Raw genomic sequence first — 15,586 nt, forward strand, 5'->3', positions numbered from 1 at the left:
AAAAACCAAGCACCACGTTTACTGACCTACACCAGGCCAGGAGTGGAGTGGAAAGGGGCTTTACCCACTCGGTAACCTACGCCATACGTGGGGCGGCCTGTAGCGTAGTGGTTAAGGTACATGACTGGGACCTGCAAGATCTGTGTTCGATCCCCAGTGTAGCCACAATAAGATCTACACAGCCTTAACCTGGCATTGCTCCAGGGGAGGATTGTCTCCTGCTTAGTCTAATCAACTATTAGTGTATTACATTATCTTACGTTAATGTAACGTGGACGTTGATGCAGATTTGGGGCGTTATGGTGTTTTGACGTCATCTGCGGCCCGTTGCAGCTCGCCCCGGCTCCGCGGGGATCCCTCACTGCGCGTGTGATTGGCTGCCGGGGGGGGCTGCAGCGCGCGGGCGGGGAGGGAATGGGCTGTCAGATCCGCCCGTCGTTCTTCATCTCCCCGGCTCGTCCCTCCACTCCCCGGCTCGACTCAGATCTCCGTGTTCGCTGCTGCTCTCGCCCTGCTTTCGGTTATCATGTCTTTTATCTGAATGAATCTGAAAGGGATCGTGCTTTGTTTCTTCTCATTCGCACACTCCACTGTTTCTTTGAAGGAGGGCGAAGTCAGCGCTGTGGAAGAGCGTGTCGCACATGCAGACTAGATGGGGGGGGGGGGGGGGGGGCGATCAATTTTTTACACACAAAACACGCACACTATGGAAATAAAACAACAAACATTCTCTGTGATGAGTGTCAAAGCACATTACTTTGTAGTGTAAATCTCGCTTTCAGCCTTTTAAAACGGCTTTCCGCCATTGCATCGTTCCTAGAAATGATTTGCCCAAACTGCACTTTGCCCGTGTAAAATGTGATGGTATGACAATGACAAAACGCGGGTCTAGAACAAAGTACAAGGCAGCGTGGCAATTAGGGAAGCTGACGTATCCAGACCGATTCATACAGTATTCATTCTAATGTTGCAGTATATATAAGTTGACTTGCTGAGACAATATCATAGAAAACATGAAATTTCTGGGCAGATTCAAGCTACTTGCAATGTGGTCTTCAACAAAAAGAACTACAAAAAATAGACTGCATTTCAAATAACATTGTTTTTTAAAATTTCAAGAAAATGTAAAATGCAAATGTTATGGCTTTTTTGAGAAGCATGTCTAACTTAAATTGCCAGTGGCTATGGTGCGGGAGGACTACACAACTGATGCAGCTTGTGTAGATGGAACATAGGCACCCACTGAGAAGGGTCGCTACTGAGGAATGACAAGGGTTGTGCCTTGACTTGCCATAGCCATGGCATCACCCAAGGAGGGCTTCAGCTACACTCTCAGAAATATAGCTACAACCGGCACCCTACAGTGAGCAATATAGAACTCATTTGTATCTTTCAGGCTTGGAAAATGTACCAATTTGTACCCAACGAGAACATCACTGTACTTTCAGGGTACATTTGAGGAATTTGATCCTTGAAGAACAAAAATGTACCTCCACTGTCCCTTTATTGATTTAATGTGGAGGGCTCAACAGTGACTCCTCTGTTTGCCCCTGCACCTGCGGCTCACCAGCCCATCGGTCCACAGTCCTCTGCCATCGCGGCCGAGGCAGCCTAGCTGGCGGAAAGCATGGTAGGAAGAAACAGAGGCTGGCCTCCAGCTTTTCAGGAGGGATAAACTTTAAATAGCACTTTGCAGCAATATGACAGGCCTACAGCTGTAATTAGGCATTGGGAAATAGGGAAGGGATTGTCACTGCAAACACTTTACATTTTGCACTTGTATGTAATGGCCACTGGAATAATTCCCTGCCTTTAAACAGATTGTTCCACTGATGGTTCTTAGCAACTTAATGATATGAAGGGCCCTTTAGAGGTTAACTGCACATTGATTTCATGGATTTCTTCCTCCCTTTAGTCAATTTTTGCTCATGTTACTTTTTAATTACCCCAAGCTTTTCTCTCAGGTTCATGCCTTGATGTTTATCAATGGTTCATGCATAGATGCACAGCCAAGCTTTTTATAATTCTGCAAAGCTTACTAATTAATTAGAAGGCCTCAGAAGAAAGTGTATTATTTCCTTTTGTCGCGAAGGAAGATGGCTGAAGTATGGAAACCAGAAATGAGCTTTCAAATCATTTTTTATTCAGCTCTTTGTTTAAACGAAAGCACTGAAAGTACATTGTTGGACGACCTTGTATACTGTGTGCATGTAGAATTACCTTACTGTGTTGAACATTAGGCATGTTCTAATTCACACTCAATAGTTCATGCGCATTCAATCACGCATACTAACTGAAAAGGCTGACATGCAGATATTTTTTAATAGGAATGGTTGACTTCAGTGTTACGCACACACACACACACACACACACACACACACACACACACTTTTTGAGTGTGTAGATATTTCTTGAGTTCACTCGAGTTTATTTTTATTGTATGCATTTACAGAATGTAAAAACAAAACCATCCAGTGAGCAGCAGTTCCGCTGGCAAAGAAGCCTCATTAATGAGAGAGGTCAGAGGAGAATGGCCAGACTGATCAAAGCTGACAGGAAGGTGACAGTAACACAAATAACCATGCATTACAACAGTGGTATGCAGAATAGCATCTCTGAACACACAGCACGTCAAACCTCTAAGTGGATAGGCTACAGCAGCAGAATACCAATAAGTCTTAAAAGTAAGTCTAATAAATATCTAATAAAAAGCTCACTGAGTATATGCTGACCAAGGACAGACCTCACTGTATAGAAATAATATAATATAATATATAACTATAGATAATATGCTAATTGCTTTCCCAACATTATCTTGTTTTTCATTGTCTTCAACAGAAGCATAAAGGTCCATTTCTGTTCGGGTTATTCATGAGGCTGAGCATCCAGATAGCTTATAAGTAATTCTGCTGTCCGACTTCCGAATGAGCCCCGCAATCTGGCGCTGCATGAATTACCTTTGCTATTCTGCGACCAAGGACTGCACTCATAAACCCTGTCTCAGCACACTGCGTTATGATCAGCCAAACCTTCAGATCCACATTAGGGCCGACTCAGCGGCGTGTATTATTGAGGCCATCGCAGCCACACGTCCAGACGTCGGCAGCCACCCCCACGCCGCTCTCCGGCCCGCTGTTGAGAGGGCGTGCGGGATGGGCGGCTCGAGTGTCACCCCCCGGCTCTTCAGCGTTACGTCGGTGCCCTGAACTAGAGCGCTCCGTAAAATCAGACACGAGTACCCCGCCGGAGCTGGAAATGACGTTAGCTTTTAGGGAGGAAGTATTTTTACTTAACTGTATCTTCATACCGTTGAAACGGTTTGAGGTGGACGAGCAAAGCACGCCTCAGATCAAGCAGCGTTTATAATGCTATATATATAATGCTATACCCATGCCTTGTACCTATATTATTAATTATATATTTTTTGTTGTTTTGAACAGAGCAATTATGTGCAGGATTCGCACAAGTAAGCTACTTTTTCTTTCCAAAACATTGGTTATGTTTTGGACCGAAAATGATCATTTTGCTCAGCAATGCAGCATTAAATTGCTAAAACACATACAGCAGCATTAAAATGATATGCTGCTGTGTGTGTGTGCCTGTACTGTTCAGACATTTTTGAGCATATGCGAGTGTGTAGACTGTGACCTGGAGGCGCCTAACCCAGGGAATCAGTCCCAGGAGGCGAGAGGGATGATGCTGGCAGTGCAGGGATGTTATCCGTCTGATGTTCAGACGAGCCGTCAGACGGGCACACGTTCCCTCCCCGGTCGCAACGCCCCATCGCCTGCCAGGGGTTAATGACACAGCTGATGGTGATCAGTTCCAACCGCTGGGTCGAACGAAGCGCCTAGCGCAGCCGCTGACCCGGAGCGAAGCCTAGCGCACCTACCGGACCTACGAGTCCAACACCAACCCCCCACCCAAAGTACAGGACCGTCAGTGAAGAAGATCCAATGCTGCTGGTAGCTGGTGGTTCCACCTCAGCTGTGTGAGCCACACAAAGGCAATAATTATCTTGGCAGCTCATTGCTTCCGACTATTGCATCTGGCAAATAAACTGTTGGGGGGGATGGGGTGGTTTAACAGCCATAATGGAGTCATAACCATACCTGTTGAGGAGATCTATAATGCGAGAGGGGGCTGTTCTGCAAAGCTATGTTAGAGGGCTTACCATACATGATGTAGAAGTATCTAGCTAAGTTGGGAGGGGGGTGTCATACATCTATGGGTAGCCAGCCTTTTCCTGGGGAGTATCAGACAGGAAGGGAATGCTTCCAGACAAGTAGGCGGGCTTATAATTCTGATCACAACATAGTCCTTTTTGAGACATTGCCTTGCCAATGTTGCCCCTGGGTCTGTTATAAAGCATATTGTCACACATTTTGTAAAATCCTCTATGTGGGGAAAAAAAAAAGAAGTATACTTTTGGACAGCAAAACACTTGTTGGATGTACAATTAGGTGGTTGAATAAGGATATGTAAACACTATATATAACTGTATAAACGCCAAGGATTTATAAATGCCTTGAAAGCATAGTTTACTTCACACTGTACATCAAATCAATCAACTTTTACAGCCAGCTCAACACTTTCCCTTGGGTGCAGACAATGACAATAAAAAAATGCTCCAGCAGTGGGCTGACGTGATTCCAAGCTCCTGTCAAAAGCATGCCCCTTTATTTAATACAATGCACTATAAAGACCACTCACAACAACACTGCCATTAATTTAATCAATGCCCACCTTGCCGCCCCCCTATAAGGCCAAAACCCAAATACCAAAGGTTTTTTTAACCATAATCTGCTCTTCTGTGTCATCAGATCCAGGTGTAATCCATATCAGGCAATGAAAAGCTCTTTCCCCAAGCTTTTCCCATGTCAGGGCACACATAAATAGTTAGAAATAGTTGAATTCAATGCACTCAATCCCTTATAGTTGCTCTGAATAAATGCAAAAATATTGAGCTTATTGTTGCTTTCCAAATATTTAATTGCATGAATGTGCAGTACAAAAGATCACAGATAATACATTTGCATTTTTAAATATATTTCACAATATATTCAAGGAATAAGAAAATGACAATAGACAATATTTCAAGCCGTGCATTTTCACCAAATGTAAAATTCTCCCCTCTCTTTTGACAAGAGAGAATGACCATAGCTCTTAACAATAGAAGAGTATCAACATTTCCCTTATTTAAGGCCCATTCAATACTTTTATTTTCCTCTACTATGAATGAGAGCAAAAGACAAAGTGGCTTTTTGGTGAGAAGAAAAGGTTGAAAAATGATAGACCTGGCATTCAGAAAAAGGAGTGGATTACTGCTATTCATCTGCAGGCCAGCATGACGCTGCCTGGCTCATCCAATGGCTGGTTTCTGTTCGGGGGGGGGGGGGGGGGGGGTTAGATGTCTGTAAAAGCCACCAATGAGGCTGTGCAATTTATTAAATTATCACAACATAAAGAATGCCTGGCTATTTAGTGAGCTGGAGAGGCTACACTTGTGTGTGCCGGGGGAAGGGGGGGAGAGGCAACTTACTATATATGCAGAGCTGGGTACTGTGTCCAGAGTGGATATTTTATCCTGGTTGTACTGTATGTGACAAGGCTGTCAGGAGTAAATCGGTCAACTGCTTTTCTGCTGGTGTGCAGCCAACAAGGAGATTGAGATAGCCCCAATAGGCTATCTTCAACTGTCACTTTTTCCCAAGCAAAATGACTGAATGTGCGTTCAAAGAGATATGACTCAGATATGTCTGTCCATCACAGTTGGGTGTCAATTCCATTTCTGTTCAATCATTCAATTAATTGAAATGTCGTTCATTTATTGAATAAAATTTTTTATTTCCAATTATATTTAAACCTGAATTGACTGAAAGGAAGAGGGATTGACAATATTTGGCATCCTAAATATAAAAAAGAACATATACATGGCTAAATGTAGCCTAGTTATCTTTGTCACATAATAAGAACATGACTTTATGTTAAACCTATATCCACTTTCCCCACTTGTGGTCGTTGACATCCCAAATTATTGTTGCGTTCATATTTATAGAATACAAAAACTGATGTAATAAAATCGCAAAATGGTGATGCCGGATTGTTAAAAAGACTCTCCGCTAGTGAGAACAGCAGTTTAGATGCTTATCAGCCTATTATTTGCAAAGCAGGGCAATAAACCTCCAGCCTCCCCCCGCCACACTCACAGTTTACAGCCCTCACCTCGCCACAGACTCAAACAACACCATTTCACTACGTCAAAATATCAAGTTCCAATATAAGAACAAAAATATACAATACAGAAGTTGCATGAATAAACACATCGTTTTTGTTTTTTTCTTAGCTCACTTTTGGGTACACTGTATATACATGCTCTGAAATAAATTTGTTCTGTCTCAAATATCTGAATGGTACAAGCCTCTTCTTTAATTAAGTCTTCAACCATGTGTGTGCAGCAAATAGTTTCTGAGATATTGACGCCTCTATAGGACTAGCACAAAATAGATGGAAATTGGCCAGGAAAGCAGAATTACATTCTAATAATCTAATTCTAATAATGGTAATCTTTACCATTTTTCCCATATCACGTTATTTTACCCTCAACATGTCCAACAAAGTTGCTCACTGATCCTTTCCTAATTTCTAAGTAGATTCTTTCCTTTCCTAAGTAGCAACTGATGTGGGTTGCCAGGTTTGAGATTCTGAAGAGCAATCCGTGTCACATATTTTGTATTCTGTATGTCAGAGAAGTATGTAGGATATATATTTCTGTCAGAATACAAGGACATATTTCTGCTTTATTTTAAGCCTCCATAAAGAACCATAAATCTGCAATTTCTCCATTTACTAACTTATGCTGCCCTCATGTCTTTTCCAATCATCGCAGGACACATCTAGCACCACGTCACGGGTCGCACAATTTGTCACACGGTAAAAAAAACCACGAGATGAAAAACAGCAAAGTACAAGGTTAGCGAATGTCAGACAAATGAGGGTGGCGACCGTCCCACGGAGACCAGCGAGTCCTGGAGGATTTCTCACTGTGACTAATAACGCCATTAGAAACGGCGTCAGAGGCGCATGCTTTTCAATAATCAATCGCTGACGTCTTTGAAAGAAAGGCTCTTTACCCACCTGGTGGAGCGGTGCTTGGGTGATTAGTCACTTTCAGTGCTCGTTCCTGCAGCCTGAGGAAAAGGCTGCTCACTTTTAACAGACTGAAAAAGTATATTTTTTCACAATGCAGTTGGCTCTGCTGTAAATGCCCTTTCCAGCCTTTTGCTTAATTTAAGGGTCTATTTTCCAGAATCAGCCTTGCATGGCGCATAGGCGCAGTTAATGGCATCAGGCGGGGGTGCACTGGGCGTGGCTGGCTACTGAATGTTGGTATTACCCAGACAAGAGGCCAGACGTGCACAGCTCAAAGCCAGCGGCGGCAAATGGGCTGGACAGTGCTGAATAAAATATCAGTGGGTGTGTCAAAGCTTATTTCATTCATAGTCAATCAAATCACCTTTTTTCATTCCCTTTAAAGAGCCACGTGCATTGCTAATTTCTGTAGTCTGCCTCTCCAATATGTATATGATAATCAGATGCTTCTCCGAAAACAGTTATTTTGCAGGAGGTGTAGAGTTGAGCTGTCACGTTTTAATGAATCTGAAAAATAAGAGAAATTTGTTTGAATGTGTATGTATTTTTCTCTGTTAGAATTTCAAGAAACGTTGACAATTGTATGGCTTACTAAGGGGAAAAATAGACAGTTGATGTTTGCACACGTTGCATGCGACTTTCCCCTTGGTTTTTTGCTTGAAGTACCCAGGGATCATGGCTTTGTTTGAGAACAACCACAAGCAATTAAAAACAGAAGGACTTAAAATGAAAAAGAAAAATGTGAACAATAAATGCAATGTATGCATGTTTCCTGCTTGTCGGGTTCATATCAAAGACAAACGGCACGGCATATCCACAAAAACAGTTAATTGGCTTTCGAATAGGCCGATAATGCACACATTGCATGCAAAAGCCCCAAAATCAGCAATACGCCATAGACTGGGCTGTGAAAGGTCAAGTGGCGGACTTGTCTGACCAGAAAATTGCAATAAGTGACACCAAAAGAACAATGCCCTACTCGCTCTTGACTGACACGCCCAGAGCAGCGGTTCTCCTCCTACTTCGGCTCACGCCGAGTCCCAAAATTACCAGAGGGGTTGGGATCGTATGAATCGATGGTGAAAATATGAAATCGCCAGTATGCCAGCTCACCACACGCCAGGCGCCAGCCCTGCGGTAAGTGTTGAGGTTCTGCCCTGCAGCAAGGAGTGCTCCTTTCTGTTATCTTAAGCGTTTCATTTGCCATTCAATGGTTAACCCCCTGCCCCATTGTCTGTGTCTCAAGCCAGTGAGGAAATATAGTGCTTATACAACAATACGCATCAATCAGGGTTGCAGTCTGCCTTGAACGATCAATTATTCAGATCGATAGAGAAAAAAAGATTTTAATCAATATTTGTATTCTGTACAGAAAAATGTGCTTCCTAAATAGAATGATGCCTCTTTTAATGCTTGGAGCACATTCAAATATGACACCTGAAAAAATAAATGCTTTGAACCCAAATATCAGATTTATATCCCATCAGTTAATCCCACTTTGAACATGGCATGTGTAATAAGATGAAACAGCACTTGAACTTGAAAAGAAACAAAAAAGTATTGAATACGTACATTGGAAATACCCTTATTGTCCAATTTGAAATTTTCAAGGACAACAAATACTGCCACTAAAAGTATTGCTGCTGACTGTTGCTAGTGCTAAAATACTCAAAACGATGGTGGAGAATGCTTTTCCAGGGGCTTCATTCTTACATTTGGTCTGAAAAACAGTTTTTATGCATGTAGTTGCTGCCACATGACTGGCTGATTAAATATTTGCATTAACAACCTTGTGTACCCCCCTCCGAGGAATCGCCACCTTAACGTGGTGGAGGGGTTTGTGTGTCCCGGTGATCCTGGGAGCTAGGTTGTCGGGGGCACTGTTAGCCCCCAGTAGGGTCTCCCAAGGCAAATTGGTCCCGGGGGAGGGGCCGGACTAAGAGCGATTCAAAGACTCCCATGACACGGCCACGCATCGACCCAGTTACCTCGCCCGGAAAAGGGAAACCGGGGCCCCCTGCTGGAGCCAGACCCGGGAGGGGAGCTCGTCGGCGAGCGTCTGGTGGCCGGGCCTTATCCCATGGGGCCTGGCCGGGCACAGCCCGAACTGGTCACGTGGGGTCGCCGCCCTGTGGGCTCACCACCTGCAGGGGTCAACATCGGAGTCGGGTGCTTTGTCCAACGGGCAGTAGGCAAAGGCAGGGATCCGGGCGTGCTGATCCTCGGCGTCGCAGACTGGTTCTGGGGACGTGGAACGTCACCTCTCTGGTGGGGAAGGAACCGGAGCTAGTGCGGGAGGCGGAGCGGTACCAACTAGATATAGTTGGGCTCACCTCCACGCACAGTACTGGTTCCGGAACCAAACTCCTGGAGAGGGGCTGGACTCTGTTCTTTTCTGGAGTTGCCCAAGGTGAGAGGCGCCGGGCGGGTGTGGGGATACTCACAAGCCACCGGCTGAGCGCCACTGTGTTGGAGTTCCACCCGGGGAACGAGAGGGTCGCCTCTCTGCGACTACGTGTCGCTGAGGGGGAAGGCTCTGACTGTCATTTGTGCTTATGCACCAAATGGCAGTTCAGAGTATCCGGCCTTCTTGGAGTCACTGGGCGGCATCCTGGAAAGGGTGCCACCCGGAGACTCCATAGTTCTGCTGGGCGACTTCAACGCTCACGTGGGCAATGACGGAGAAACCTGGAGGGGGGTGATTGGGAGGAACGGCCTGCCTGATCTGAACCCAAGCGGTGTTTTGTTATTGGACTTCTGTGCTGGTCATGGATTGTCGATAACAAACACCATGTTCGAGCATAGGGTAGCTCATAAGTGTACTTGGTACCAGAGCACCTTAGGCCAAAGATCGACGATCGACTTTGTGGTCGTATCATCAGACCTGCAGCCGTATGTCTTGGACACTCGGGTGAAGAGAGGAGCAGAGCTGTCAACTGATCACCACCTGGTGGTGAGTTGGATCAAGTGGCCGGGGAGGCTGCCGGACAGACCCGGTAAACCCAAACGTGTAGTGAGGGTGAACTGGGAACGTCTGGCGGAGGCCCCTGTTCGCGAGGTCTTCAACTCCCACCTTCCGGGTCCCCTGAAGCAGCAGACAGGTACCGGGTGGCCAGAAGGGCTGCGGCTTCGGCAGTCGCTGAAGCAAAAACCCGGGTATGGGAGGAGTTCGGGGAGGCTATGGAGAAGGACTTTCGGTTGGCCTCGAGGAAGTTCTGGCAAACCATCCGACGACTCAGAAAGGGAAAGCAGGGCTTGTCTCAGGCTGTTTTCAGCAGGGGAGGAGAACTGCTGACCCGGACTGGGAATATTGTCGGGCGGTGGAAAGAGCACTTCGAGGAGCTCCTGAACCCGATCAACACGTCCTCTGTGGAAGGGGCAGAGCCTGAAGACTCAGGGGAATCTGCACCTATATCCCTGGCGGAACTTGCTGAGGTAGTCAAAAAGCTCCTCAGTGGCAAGTCGCCGGGTGTAGATGAGATTCGCCCTGAGATGCTGAAGGCTCTGGACATTGTTGGGCTGTCTTGGCTGACACGCCTCTTCAGTGTCGCGTGGCGGTCGGGGACAGTACCTGTAGAGTGGCAGACCGGGGTGGTGGTCCCCATTTTCAAGAAGGTGGACCGGAGGGTGTGCTCCAATTACCGGGGTATCACACTCCTCAGCCTCCCTGGGAAAGCTTACTCTAGGGTACTGGAAAGGAGGCTCCGACCGACGGTCGAACCTCGGATTCAGGAGGGGCAATGTGGCTTCCGTCCTGGCCGTGGAACGGTGGACCAGCTCTTTACCTTGGCAGGGTTGCTGGCGGGGTCATGGGAGTTTGCCCATCCAGTCCACATGTGCTTTGTGGACTTGGAGAAGGCTTTCGACCGTGTCCCCCGGGGAACCCTGTGGGGTGTACTGCGGGAGTATGGGGTACCGGGGCCGTTGTAACGAGCCATCAGGTCCCTGTATAACCAAAGTGAGAGCTGTGTCCGCATTCTCGGCACAAAGTCAAGCACGTTTCCGGTGGGTGTTGGACTCCGCCAAGGTTGCCCCTTGTCACCGGTCCTGTTTGTGGTATTCATGGACAGGATCTCAAGGCGCAGCCGAGGTGAGGAGAGTGTCCGGTTTGGTGACCTCAGAATCGCATCTCTGCTTTTTGCGGATGATGTGGTTCTGCTGGCTTCATCGGGCCGTGACCTTCAGCACGCACTGGAGCGGTTTGCAGCCGAGTGTGAAGCGGCCGGGATGAGAGTCAGCACCTCCAAGTCCGAGGCCATGGTTCTCTGCCGGAAAACGGTGGATTGCTCCCTCCGGGTTGGGAATGAGTCTTTGCCCCAAGTGAAGGAGTTCAAGTATCTCGGGGTCTTGTTCACGAGTGAGGGTAGAAGGGAGCGTGAGATCGACAGGCGGATCGGTGCAGCGTCAGCAGTAATGCGGGCGTTGCACCGGACCGTTGTGGTGAAGAGGGAGCTGAGCCGGAAGGCGAAGCTCTCGATTTACTAGTCGATCTACGTCCCAACCCTCACCTATGGTCACAAGCTTTGGGTAGTGACCGAAAGAACGAGATCGCGTATACAAGTGGCAGAAATGAGCTTCCTCCGTAGGGTGGCCGGGCTCAGCCTTAGAGATAGGGTGAGGAGCTCGGACATCCGGAGGGAGCTCGGAGTAGAGCCGCTGCTCCTTCGCGTCGAAAGGAGCCAATTGAGGTGGTTCGGGCATCTGATCAGGATGCCTCCCGGGCGCCTCCCTTTGGAGGTTTTCCGGGCTCGTCCAACTGGGCGGAGACCCCGAGGGAGACCCAGAGCCCGCTGGAGAGATTATATATCTCTCCTGGCCAGGGAACACCTCGGGATCCCCCAGGAGGAGCTAGAATGCGTTGCTGGGGAGAGGGACGCCTGGAATACCCGGCTTTGCCTACTGCCCCCGCGACCCGACTCCGGATAAGCGGGTGATGATGGATGGATGGATGGACCTTGTGTACCGGTCTACCTAACAAAGTGGTCATTGAGTGTATGTGGTGAATTGCTTATGTACTCTACTTAATTTAATTGAGCTGAGATCATCCTGGGCCATCTTACTGAATCCAGCTCTTCTGGACTCAAACATAACAATGTGCATAAGTTTCATCACTATATCTGTACACCATTCGGACTCATCTAATGCCATCCAGTAAGTCGGCACCAGTTAGTATTCATTGATATTAATTTCACAAAAAGGACATGAGCTATGAAGACATACTGTAGAGCAGTGGTCACCAGCCCTGTTCCTGGAGATCTACCGTCCTATAGGTTTTCACTCCAACCCTAAGAAAGCGCGCTTCATTCAACAGCTTCAGATCACATTGAGGTGCTAATTATTAGAATCAGGTGTGACAAATTATGGTTGAAGTGAAAACCTTCAGGGCGGTAGCTCTCCAGGAACACCCTTGATTCTAGCTAGGTATGTGAAGAGCTAGCCAGCTAAGTTACTCTTTTAAAAATATAACTTTACATTAATTGACTAGTTAGAGTGCCCAGGGCGGTAAATGTATCTTTAATGACACTGGGTACGCTACATCATTACCAGCTCAAATGTTTCTCCTAGCATAACGTAACATTAATTTAATGATGTGTCCCAATGCTAGCTTGTTGATACCCAGCTTTACATTTTGCCGGCAGTAGACAATATACAGAAAATAAGAATACTTAGAACAAGTAATATGCCATTACATAGCTATGTTTTATACAATGTGACATTTAAACAACAGAATACAGTGTCGTAAAGAAATAACAGAACGGAAGGAAGAACAAACTTGCCTCCATTGACCAGATAGTAGGTAACTACAGCGATCCGCAAAATGCACCGACCGGCTTGCACGAGTGAAACCATGCCAGTTGATCGCGAAAGATTCCTGAGGGATTCATTGAAATTACACTAGGGGGATATATTATATTATATCATATTATACCGCGGATCCCAAGGATTTTAAATAAAAATATATGAATTACAACTTTACCAGACCTCTTCAATTCAAACGTCTAGCAACCAGGTCAGTCTTCCAAATAACCATGGCCTGGACCAAAACAGGGAAAGACAAATTAATCTTACATTTTCAAACGATTTTTCGTTTTTATAGAGCCGAGCTGGTCAGCTAGCTAACGTTACCGGGTTACCTGGTTGTCTTTCCCCATTTGTACTTGTAACACACCTCCACAAACAAATATTTAAATTAGTTGCCAGAAAACCCCTCCAGCTCGCTCAGCTGCAAAAGGAAGAAACGTGGTGTAAGTTATTTAATTAACGCATGCGCGTGATGGAAACGACCGTTAGAAGTGAAAGTATTCAAATGCTGGCTCCATTTAACCTTCACGTGTTCACGTTTGGAGAGTTGTACAGTGGTGAATATTACTGTGAAATTGTTTGTAGTGTGTGTAGAAAGTGTGTAGAAATCAGAAATATTTTACTAGAAAAATAGTCAAATGCTAACGTTAGATGAATTCGGCATGCGACTGCTAGCTAACAGACTATAATATTGCTAGCTGCCATGTTAGCTAACAACGATATAAGTTAAGTTACACAATAATGTACAAAAATAAGTATCAGTTGCAAAATTTAAGCATTATGACTTCACAGCTGGTTGTAGCTGATGGGTTAACATACATCTGATACCTGCTGGACACCATGTCCAACTTTCTTTTTCTGTAAGTTATTTGCTAGAAGTGGATAAAGCTAGCATGCATTCAACTCTTATCATATTTTAGCTTACAAAACATAGGTCAATGATCCCATTTATCCGCCAGTTTATTTTGTAACATCTTCAGCCGTGCCATGTGGAAACACCTGGAACTGACTACAAGTAATGTAGTCTAGCCGACGTGACAAATTGTATTTACAACACTCAGCCTCATTAAATGGATTGAACAATTAATACACATTGATCATAATGATTATAGTGCATTAAGGATCTTGTTTTTAACGTAACTTGAGATCATGTTGTAGAAGAGCTTTTCCATAAAACAATACGTTAATGCTATGTTTTTTTGGAAGACAAATTCCATTACATTGATTGAGCTGGCTGATCGTTGTTTGTGTGCAGCACCATCAGAAAAATGAATGATGTTTTTTCCCAATATGTTTAGGTTTACTGAGTCCAAGCAACTTCCGGAAAAGGAAGGCCTGTAACCAGTAGGATGGTTAAGAACAGTGGATACAAGTGATTGAGCAGCTCTCACAACAAAAACACAGAAGTAAGTGAGGAACTAATCTTGAAACATCTGATGGATGAGGCATGTTCTCACATGGATACCTAGAAGAGATCTTAACTGATCTGATATATAAATGGTAAATGGTTGGCATTTATATAGCTCAGGGACACTGATACATCCCAGGGCGGGATCAAACCGGCAGCCCTCCAACTGCCAGGCGACTGGTCTTGCCCCCTGAGCCAATGTCGGTCCACAACATATCTACTGTATCTTTTACTGGGCCTGGTCGACGAGGAAACCTTCCAAACAAATGTATCCGGATGGTGTTTCACCAACTTTTCACCTCAAATATCTTTACTGGGATATGAAAACACATTTTACTGCATTTTAACTAGGTTATTGACATAATGTTTTAATGTTAATGACGGCTTGTGTAAAATGCTCACCTGAAAATAATAAATGATTGAAACCGGTGAGCTATTACAACCTGCTCCATATTCACAATAAATTAAGTTAATCCCTTACACTTGACTTGGTTGAACAAATCGTTACACAGTGACGCAAGTGAGGGAACAGAATTTGCAAAATGAAGAATTAATTAACTATGACAACACGGTGACATCATACATGCACACGTGCACACAAAAAATGTTTGCGTACTTTATTTGCTGCTGTTCGCAGTTTATCCTCCATGGCAGATAGATCGTGTTGTCCTTCCTTTTAAGCGACACCATATTCGACCTTTAAATATCTCCTCGGAGGACACATTATTGGGCTTCTGTTAGTCTGAGGGATGGAGGAGTTTGCCAAAGCAGAAAAGACACCAATGTGACTGCCAGTCCCTTGTGTATGCCATGCTTAATTAATCCCTGCGCGCAGCATATGCTACTGTCCTTCTGAGAGTGGCCCAAACCTTTTAGAATAAAAAAGAGAAAATAAAAAAATCTGTTCATCTATGCTTGCTTTTTAGCGATGCAGATGATAGACTCAAGAAATAATTAGCCATAGAGGTTGTAATCTCTCTTCATGAGGAAATTGCTCTGCTCTAAATTGTAAAAGGTCAACTGGTTCTCATCTCCGGAAAGGTAGTGTTTATTGTTTAATGCCGATATTCTATGCAAAGGCCCAGGTGGAAGCATCCAGGGCAGAAGTGCTGTTTCAGTGGCACTGAGCACTCTGGTGGAAGAGGGCAGACCACAGTTTGCTAAATCACGCTGCAGTCATTTCGATTGCTGCGAAAACCCAAAGTCACAGAGTATATAGCACAG

This window comes from Conger conger, chromosome 16 (assembly GCF_963514075.1).
Source record: "Conger conger chromosome 16, fConCon1.1, whole genome shotgun sequence".
NCBI lineage: Eukaryota > Metazoa > Chordata > Actinopteri > Anguilliformes > Congridae > Conger > Conger conger.